This window comes from Chlamydotis macqueenii, chromosome 2 (genome assembly GCF_036417535.1).
Source record: "Chlamydotis macqueenii isolate bChlMac1 chromosome 2, bChlMac1.mat, whole genome shotgun sequence".
In the NCBI taxonomy this organism is placed as follows: domain Eukaryota; kingdom Metazoa; phylum Chordata; class Aves; order Otidiformes; family Otididae; genus Chlamydotis; species Chlamydotis macqueenii.
This window is the reverse complement of record NC_141557.1, coordinates 83,892,877-83,903,083: the sequence shown is the minus strand read 5'-3', so window position 1 is coordinate 83,903,083 and position 10,207 is coordinate 83,892,877.

The window sequence follows — 10,207 nt, the reverse complement described above, 5'->3', positions numbered from 1 at the left end:
CTGCAGCACGTGATGCGTTTTCATCCAGGTATTTCTCTGAGCATACTGGTGACTCGCCCAGGAGCTGGATATCGGAGTGAGGCTTCCCATGCCTTTGTTTCAAAAGGATTTTCTTCCTTTAAGTAGATAATGTATTTCTACCAAAACTAAAAATAAAGCTCTGGTAAGTATCCATGGTTAAGGTATAAAAGGGGTAGTTTTTTACCTGAAGTATTAGCAGGAAGCTCTTCTGCTTTACCAGCAATCCTGTTCACTTGGTGGATTATTCCAGCTGACCAAAAGGTGTCTCCTGACTATCAGCCGTACGCAATTCCCTCTGACTTTAACAGGAAAAGATCGTTCCTCGCTGTAGTAGGTCAGTTTCTGGGTTATACTGCATATTCTTTTCTGGTTCAAGTTTTCTTGTGAGACTTATCACAGAAGCAGCAGGAAATACTTTTAGTCCTCTCCCTCTGTACAGATAACGGCTCGCTGACGTCGTAACACACCAAGGCCATAACCATGAGCAGCATCACTGCTCCATTTCCCCCCTAGTGCTACCGAAGTAAACATTTCCATAATAGGCATTACAAAGCTCCCTAGGGAAGCAAAGTACGTATTGTAATGTGGGAAGGTTTCCTCTGCTTGCTTTCGGCACTGTTAATGCCATGTCCCTGCCGTGCTCTGATTAATTGCCCTGCTTTTATCGTGATTAGCACATTTACCATCAGGCTGGCTAGCTGACAAGCTAAGTTCAATTGCAGCAGACAAGCGCAATCTGCCTTTGTGATTTTAAATTTCTAACTCATCATCCCAAGAAGATAAAAGGCCCAAATCTCCCAGCTCTGCTTATTCTGGGCAGAAAGAACTCCTTCCCAGGCAACTAGTGGAACTGGTTTAATTAACCTAACTCGAATGGAGCATTGCACAACAGCAGAATTGAATAATTATTTTTTTTTTAAGAACAAATTGTATGCACTTTAGATAGTGGAATTGCTTATGCACCCAATATTCAATTACATCTGACTCAAAAGGAGAAAAAAACACTTATCAGACAAATTGGATGTCGCTTTGGCTACTTCTGAAAAGCGCACGTCGATACCAAGGTGCAGGAGGAAGGTGGGATGCAGGGGAGAGAGGAGCTGGTTTTCTCAGAGGTCTTTCCATCACTGCGTCTCACTGCACTCTTCCAATGGAGAGAGCAGACACAGCTGTCATCCAGAAGTGTCATCTGAAAAACAACCAAACAAAAAAAAATCCAAACATCCTCCTCTTCTGTTGGTGGTGGGGAATGAATTCTGTGTTTTAACTGAGATAATCCTGCTGTGATTTCAGAAAGCTATGCTCCTCACCTGCTGCTGCTTCACTGTGTTACTCCTATGACTTTTCTCACTGCCCGTAGTGACCTGATTCTTCTTTTCAGGCAAAATGACTGGGGAATGCATAGGATATTGTGGTTTGTTGAGGTTAGATTTTTTTTTCAGATTTCAGAGATAAACAAAGGTGTGCATTTACACTGGGAGCCCAGTCCAGATTTCATGAGGGACCCCTTGGTCATCAAGTAACCTGGTCTGCTTGCAGACTGCAAAGCCTGAACTTTGATTCTACGTCTAATAATTTTTACTCCTAAAGAATTAATGTAAGTAGGTTGAAACAGCCTGAAAAGTGTAATATAGTTGACATAACACAAGTATTTCACTGTCCCAAAGTAGCTGGTGTACAGGTGGCTGGATTTTTACAATTGTTGCTTGGTAAACGTTGTTAAAATCTGCTGAGTTCATTGCAACAGGGACAACGGATGCTCTCTCTGACACTTACAGATGGCTGATGTTTTTTACCAGGTAAGCCACATGAGAGCTTTTTCTGGGTTAAATAAGCCAGAGTTGTGGTCAGCTTGTCATTACCAAAAGTCACTTTTTTTTCCTTTTTGGTACATGCCACCATTATGATCTTCTAGATTCAGGTATTTTAATCCTCTAGCTTCCTCCATAAACAGTAGCTAACCATTACTGGTGGATTTGCAGTGTGCATATGGGGAAAATTGTATGAGTTGCTTCTGTTCTTTCCTCATGGTCAAAGTCTGGCTCTGAGCTCAGGTTCTTTCAGGTGAATTACTGTATTATGTGGTCCCCTTTAAATAAAACTTGCATTTAAATATTCTGTGATTGCATAAAGGCTTTACAGAAAAATCTAATCTCTCCTCTGTGATGTTTCTCTTTTCTGCTCTAATTTCTCCTTTAAGCAGCAGTATGCAGTACACTGGCATTAATCTGTGGACTTGACACTGCAGAAGAGGACAAAAGAAGTGATTGCTCACAAGTAAATGTCGTTATTCCCTTTCCCAGATACGGTCAAGGTTAATTTATCTAACTTGCAGATGAGATCAAGGAAAGGTTAGATTGTAAGTGAGAATGGGTTCTCATTTATACAAGTGGGGAAAAAAATCTTTAATTATAGCACACGTCTGCTCTGTGGATTGTAGCATTCTCAGTGCTCTGAGTTAAAATAGCATTATTGCTTGATTTTGTAAAAGAGCAGCATCTCCAGCTTTAGTTTTGCAGAGGAAACTTCATCACTGTCAATGCTAGATAGTACGTACAGCGTAAGTCTAGGACTAATAGCCTAGAACAAGTGTGACTGCAGGGAAAAAAACATACTAAAGTAGAGGAGGAAAGGTTGGAAAGAGGAGCCAAAGAGCTAATGCTTCTATGATTAATAATCACCTACTGCCTCTTCCACTTCACCAAATGCTACTGAAAATAATGCTGTGCCTTCAGCATAATGAATTTCCCTCAGCTCATCTGAAAATCTCTTTATCTGGGTGTTTTGGCTGTCCTCCACTTTGGCTGAGTAGAACTGTTTCGTCATTGTGAAACCACTTGAGAATTTGAGTTGAACAGGACGAAAGGAAAAAACAAAAATCTGAAAGAGCAAATGGCAGCTCAGTTTGAAAGAGATTTCATATAAGCAGAGAGGCCCAGGCTGGCAAAAGCTGAAATGCTACAGAGTCTTAAGGTTTTTTTTTGTAAAATCTAGATTATTTTTTTTTTTCAGAAATATGCCTTTTCTTTTATAAAGGAAGTCTCTATAGAAATGTTGCTAGGGGTTTTCCCCTTACCAAATCTGACCTCAAAATCTTAATCACTGATTTCATATTTTCTTTTTAAATTTCTCTCTTGATCAAAATGATCACATTTGCATGTGTGCATTGCAGCCAAAGTTCCAATACACCCGTGTGTTTCTGTAAATATTTTCCTGGAAACAGTAAGTCTGCCTTACCAAATCTGCATGTTTTTTCCACGCTGTATCTTTACTTATCAAATTAATTTTATTCAAGCCAGCATCAAATGCTGGATTCATATTTAGTACAAGCTTACTATTATCCTGGAGATGTACAGTGAAGATGCTGTTATGTCACATGATGTTACATTTAGGTAGGTTTTAAAAGGCCCTGCTGGAGAGCAGAGGATCCTTGGTGCTTGGAAGGAAACTGTCTGACCTATACCCCTCCTGCCAACAGGGTGAAGGCTCCAGAGCTGAATGCTAGTTTGACCTAACTGGTGAGTTCAAAGCTGTCCTGTCATGCAAAGCATACACCTTTCAGTGCATGAGGCACAGGGTGTCTGGGGCTTTTCTTGCGCGATGGGTTAGCAACTGTCACAAAAACCATGAGAATTTGGGAAGAAGACAGGAAAACTAATTTAACCTTATGAATGACTGCAAATGGTGGATTGGCCATTAGGAGTTGTTACTTACCATGAGATTGTGTTTGCATTTTGTGAAGTGTTTTAATTGTTAAACAACATGAAGCACACTTTTCTCCACTGGAGTAAATAGTTGTTTTGTTAAATATGTAAAACCCAAACTAACATCCTATGAAGGTGATAAACACTTGATGTGAGGATAAATGTTGAACAACTCTCTCAGAAACATTTATTTCATGGACAAATGCCAAAATATCATTAGCAGCAAACTGGGATGTGGATAAATTATCTTAACGTCCGGGGGTGATTGATAGCCCAGATGTGTTCAGTGGGAATGAACAAGCACCCCACCCCAGCGTGCGCTGAATGTGAGGCACTAGCTTGGAATGTCTTGCTAATATATGCCCCTGTACAGAAAATTTTCCCTTTCAAAGTGTAAAATCTTACATGGATTCTATTCTGAAGTCCATTAATAAAAGCTGAATCTGCATGGGACAAGAGGCAGCAAAGTCTAACAAGAAACCCTACCAAACAGAGTCAGTCTGCGCCTGGATGACAGATTTCATAGAATCATAGAATCACAGAATGGTTTGGGTTGGAAGGGACCTTCAAAGGTCATCTAGTCCAACCCCCCTGCAAGAAGCAGGGACAACTCCAACTCCATCAGGTTGCTCAGAGCCCCGTCCAACCTGGGCTTGAATGTTTCCAGGGATGGGGCATCCACCACCTCTCTGGGCATCCTGTGCCAGTGTTAGACCACACAAGATTTCCTTGTCTTGTTAGATCAGTAGGTCAAAGACCTACTGTGTGGTATAAGAAGCTATGTCTGAGGGGACAAAACACATTCAAGTAAAATTATGTGTGCCTTTTCTGGATTTTTAATTCCTTTCTTTATAAGAGAGATGAAAGAGTTAAATCCAGGATGCTCCCTGATAGGGAGAAATGCAGGCGGCACAAGACTTCTGTCCCTACACTGGACTCTTCGTGCTGCTATTCATTTTGACTGGTTGCATTAGAAAAAAACAAAGCCAAGTGTGTCTGTGCATCTATGCAAAAGGAGTTTGTATGTTTGTGATTGATGGTAAAACTCCTTGTTCAGGTTACCGTGCGGCGTATATGTTGTGGTGGGCAGGAGGGAGGACAGCTGCCTGTTTGTCAAGCCCTGACCGCAGCTGAGCTGCACTTGGGGAAGGAAGGGACGCCTTCCTCCAGGGCAGCTCTGCTGGCAGAGGTATCAGGAGTGGAACAGAAAGGTTGGGCTTTCCAGAGAGCCCTGCCTGCAGCAGAGAGCAGAGCGAAAGCCAGCCCCAGCGGTGACGGAGCCCGCTGAGGCTTCCCATGGACTGGGTCAGTTCTCCGGCAGCTGGCAGATGGAGCTGCACTAGGTGAGACCTTGCTGCAGGGTGTGGGGAGGGAAGGACATTGCTCACATTCAGTTTGTCTCCTACATTGGAGTTCATTTTTTCCCCTTGTTGAAGACTTAGCTGCTCCAGTTCAACATTTTGATTTCTGATGAGGAGCATATTGTGACTTTGCTATGATCCCTTGGAAAAACCAAGTTCCTTGGTTTGGGTGCATTTTGTTCCCCTTTTTCAAAACTGGCAGGGCAAAAGTTGAAAATACAGGAGGGGAGAACTTTTTCCTCAAGAATTAGTGGTGGTCAGGCGTAGAAAATCGGACCTCTGGGCTAATTGTTCAACATCATTTTTGCTTTCACAAGTTTGGCTGTTCCTCTTCCAGCCTCATGTGTAGGACAAAGCAAGGTTTTGGGCCAGGAAGGAGTTGTGGAAGGTGGAGAAAGTTCTCCAGGTCACCAAGCCACTGGTGTCTGAGCCCCTGTCATTCACCTTAACTCATGCTCTTGCAGTGACCTTGGTGGCATTTCTGGACTCTGCCCCATGGCTGATCCTGAATTCTGGTAGCCAGACGAACTCGCCAGCATGGACCTCATTCAACACAGTTTGCTTGAACTGGTGTTAAAACAAGTTCTGTGGTTGGCTCCAGTCAGCTGCCTCATGCTGAAAATGTCATCTGATGAGACTTTTACAAATTTTTCAACCAGCTTAGTCATATTTCATCCTCCAGAGGACAGCCTTTCAAGCTCGCTGCTAAGGTCTTCTGAGCTAGGGGAGCAAATGGTGATAGATCAGGGTCAAATCCAGCCAGAGTTAGTGCATGTGGAGACTCCAGGGGAAAGGATGGTTTCAGTCTGTCAGGCAAGAACTCGTTAAGCAGGAGGATGATCATGGGTTTCTAGATGCCTGCAGGATAGCTGACTGCCCACAGCAGGAGAAAATTATGCTACTGATTGCTATTTTTCTATTATCTGTGGGTGATCTTTGAAAAGGTGTTTATGCTTCTCAGGGCCCTGTCTCCTAGTGTTTCCTTTTTATTTTTTTTTTTTTTGCCATGTGACTGGTTTTAATGTATGCATCACCTTTAATTCAGACGGTGGTTGCACTCTGCAGTGCGTTATAAATATCTCTGCTGAACTCCAGGAGAAATGTCAGTATCTGCCTAACAGATTTCTGAGTGTGGAAAGATCCGAAACCTCATTTCGGATTTTAATAAAATGAAATACAAGTATTACCAGTTTTTAAAGATTTCTCTGATGTCCTCTCTAGGGTAGTAATTCAGCCCTGAACACTGCTTTGTCTCTTCCTACACAACAGCTAAAAGGTGATTCTGGGAATTGGGAACTCACCAGTGTTTTTTGAAATTGTCATAAGGTTTATGAAAATTAATTCTTTTATGTAAGACAAACAAGAAAGATGAACTGTTTTAAGGAGCATCTTCATTTCTCTTCAGAAAACCTGCTAACAGTTGCTATTTTTCAACCATGAGAAAATGTTCTTGTTTCTTAGTACATAATTATTGGAGTCACAGATCTGGCAAACTCTTTTCAAATTTAGTCCACTAGAAATCTTCTGTTCTCTTTAAAACACCTGTTAAGGTTTCAGAGGGAGAGGTATGATTCTCAGTACAGTAGCCCTTGCTTGCATTGCCCTGTGCTACCACGGGCAGATTTGAGGTAGATTTCAATATTGGTAATCATTCCTTGGATATGTCATTTACAGAATGATGATGCAATAAACTCAGATATCTTGTAGTTAAAAAAAACCCGCCAAAACGTTCTCAAGCAACTGGTATGAAATGTCACCAGCCAAATCACATCTATTCTTTCCTCAAAGTTTCTGTTGTACCGGAGCCCAAGTTGCAAAGCAATTCCTGAGCAGTGAACAGCAGTTCGCGTTGCACTCATGATGGGTTCAATGGTACCCGTAAAATAATTCCTGTGAAGCTGTCGTGGCTTGATCTGGAGTGTCATCAGACTGGCAGAGCTCAGTAAGCGTGTTGCCTGTTTCATCGCAGTGCCGTTGGAATTGCTAAATGAGATTTACACACCAGAGTAGGCTAATCCTGATGATAGGCAGTTTCAAAAGAAGAATATGAGAAAAGGTCTGCTTCAAATATTACGTGCTTTGTTTTAACAATAAGTTGTATTTTAAATATAATTCCAAAGGAAAGAAACGAGAATCCAGGGAGTTATTCTGTAGAGCTCCCATCAGGTTACCCTTCTGTGGCCAAGAAACTGTTTATGAAGCAACTTTCTTTTATATAATTGTTTCTACATTTTTAAAGTAAAAATGGGCATTCTATTGGTTTTGTTATTGATATTCAAAAGGATTCTTGAGTTTGTCCAGTCCAGGGACCTCTGCTGAGTTTGACTCCCTAAAATATATGTCTCTAATAGTAATCTAATTGTTATAAAACTGTTCTTTTATTTTACTTTAAACATCTTAAAACCTTGTATGTACAGCAGTGACTAGACATGTCTTTGTGCTTGAGAGCCTTGGAAGACTGTGTTTCACCACTTACAGTTTTTGGGTAGTGATCTTCAGTTTGAGCAGCACACACTGCTGTCCTTGGATGAGCAGAACCAGATTCCTCCTTGCTTGCAAGCTGATAGGAATGCACGGGCCGATTCAAGCAGAATCCCTGCTGTTTCTCCCAACAGGGAAACTCCAAAGTTGCCCTTACACTGCCTGTAGTCCATTGTTTTACTGCCAGTGGGGACTAATGCAAGGAAAATGGAAAAAATCTGACTTTCCAGAGGTGGTGGTGCAAAATCTTCAGTTTGTGCTACGCCTTGATTCTCTCCATCTTGCAGTTTTAACATCCAAACAGGATGGTGGCTGGAATACAGGTTCTTTACAAGAGGTCTGATTTCCAGTGTTGTTAGTCTGTCTGTAACTTCAGGCAAGACCTCACCTCGCATCGTAATCTGGTTCTGCGTTTGGGTCAACAAACCAGATTTTTTGGTGTCCATTAAATACATGCTTTTTATATAACTCGATTAATTCCCAACAAGTTTAGTTGTCCAGAGGAGACAGGAAATGCTTCAGAAGAGGGGACGTATGCATTTTGTGTACACAGAAACGAGCACAGAGAGGGAAGGGTATAAATCCCAGTCTTCTGCCACCACTAGCAATAACATCTTAATTACTTTCATAAAGTCATCAAACTCCCTCTGAACAAGTTGGATGTTTTGTTGTCACTGTTTTTATTGGGATGCTGTTCCAGTAATTCACTGTGGCACTCTCAGGAAAGACAAGCAGGAGAGACAGGCAGAGAAGAAGCAGAGGGAGGATCCTCTCAGTTCAAAGGAGGAGCTGGGATGTATGGAGCTCTCCTGTGGGACGGACAAGGGTCTGGTGAGAGCTCACGGGTCAGATCCAAGGGGAGGCCAGGGAGGGTGGCAGTGTAGGTGGAACACGTTACCAGCCATGGCGTCAGGGTGAGGGAGGGGACGAAGCCTTCCTTAAACTTCTCAAGGAAGTCTGGAGAGGGCACAACCTGGAACTCCTGGAGGTTATGAATCTCCCTCTCACCTGCTGGAAGGGCAGCACGGCAGGATACATACAGTTCTGGAGATTTCTAGAGGGTGCAATGGACAACTTCTTGTTGGAGACTGAACCAGCCCAGGGGGTCACACTGATGGATCTGCTGTCCCTGCCAAGGAGGTACCAGCAGGGCAGGTGGTGACCCATGGCAGTGTTGATCATGGTGAGCGTGAGAGAATGGATGTGAAGATCCTGAGGGGAGGGGGAGAGGAGCATCACAGAGCCCAGACACGAGGCATCAGGTGAGCAGTCTGCGGCTTGTCCAGGGAGCAGGCAACAGGGATCACAGGGGAGCAGTCACACTCCATCTTCAAGAGAAGCCCATAGGACAACCTAGGGATCTAAAGGCCGGTTGGCTTCACTTTGGTCCCTGGGGAAATTATGGAGCAAGTCCTCCTGGAGCCCATTTCTGGGCACATGCAGGAAGAGGAAGGGTGTTGGGAACAGTGAGGCTGACTTTACTGAAGGTGATCGTACCTGGCTCACCTGATTGCCTTCTGTGTTCAAAGGACTGCAGTTGTTGGTTGAGGGCAGAGCAGTGGATGTCATTTACCTCAATCCCAGCAAGGCTTTCCACAATGCCTGCCACAATTGTCTTCTTTTAAAGTCAGGACATTGAGGTCCGAATGGCTGGACAATTTGGTTGCAAAAAAGCTGTTTGGACAGTTGGGTCCAGAAGGTGGTGGTTAATGAGATCTACACTGCCTGTAGACCAGTAACAAGTGGAGCAATGCAAGGTTCTTTGCTGAGCCCTGTCCCACTTGACATCTTTATCAGTGACCTGGAGGAGGTGACGGACAGTTCTGACCTCAAGTTTGCAGATGATGCCAGATGGCAGGGACCCAACACAGTTGCGTGAGGGCTGCCATCCAGAGGGACCTAGCCAGGCTGGAGGAATAGACCAGTGGGAACCTCATGGAATTCATCAAGGACATAGGTCAAGTGCAACCTGATCTAGTTGGAGATGTCCCTGCTCCTTGCGAGGGGGTTGGACTAGATGACCTTTAAAGGTCCCTTCCACTCCTAACTATTCTATGATTCTATGAAGTGCTGTCCCTGAGCAGGAAGCACCAGTGCAAGGACACAGGCTGGTCCCTGCCTGGCTGGAAGCAGCTCTGCGGGAAGTGACGTGGAGACCTCTGCAGACAAAAACTGCGTGAGCCAGCAGTGTGCCCTGGCTGCAGGCACGGCCAACAACTGGGGCAACCCAGTGCAGGAAAGACATGGAGTAACTGGAGCAAGCTCATCAGTAGGTCGCCAAGCTGGCTCAGGGCCAGAGCACTTGCCCTGCGAGGGGAGGCTGAGAGGTCAAGTCTTGCCCAGCCTGGAGAAGAGATGGCTTCAGAGGAGGCTTAAGAGCAGCCTGCCAGCATCTGCGAGGGGATTATCAAGAAGCCATCCACTTCACAGTGGGGCATTATGGGAGGATGAGAGACAACAGGCACAAGTTGGAACAAGAGAAGAGGTAGGATAGAAGGAAATACTTTTTCACTCTGGGAACAGTCAAGAACTGGAGCTGGCTGCCCAGAGAGGCTATACAATTTCCATCCTTGGAGAATTTTAAGGCCTGACTGTGTAAAGCCCTGAGCAACCTGGTCTGACCTCAGAGCTGACCCTGGA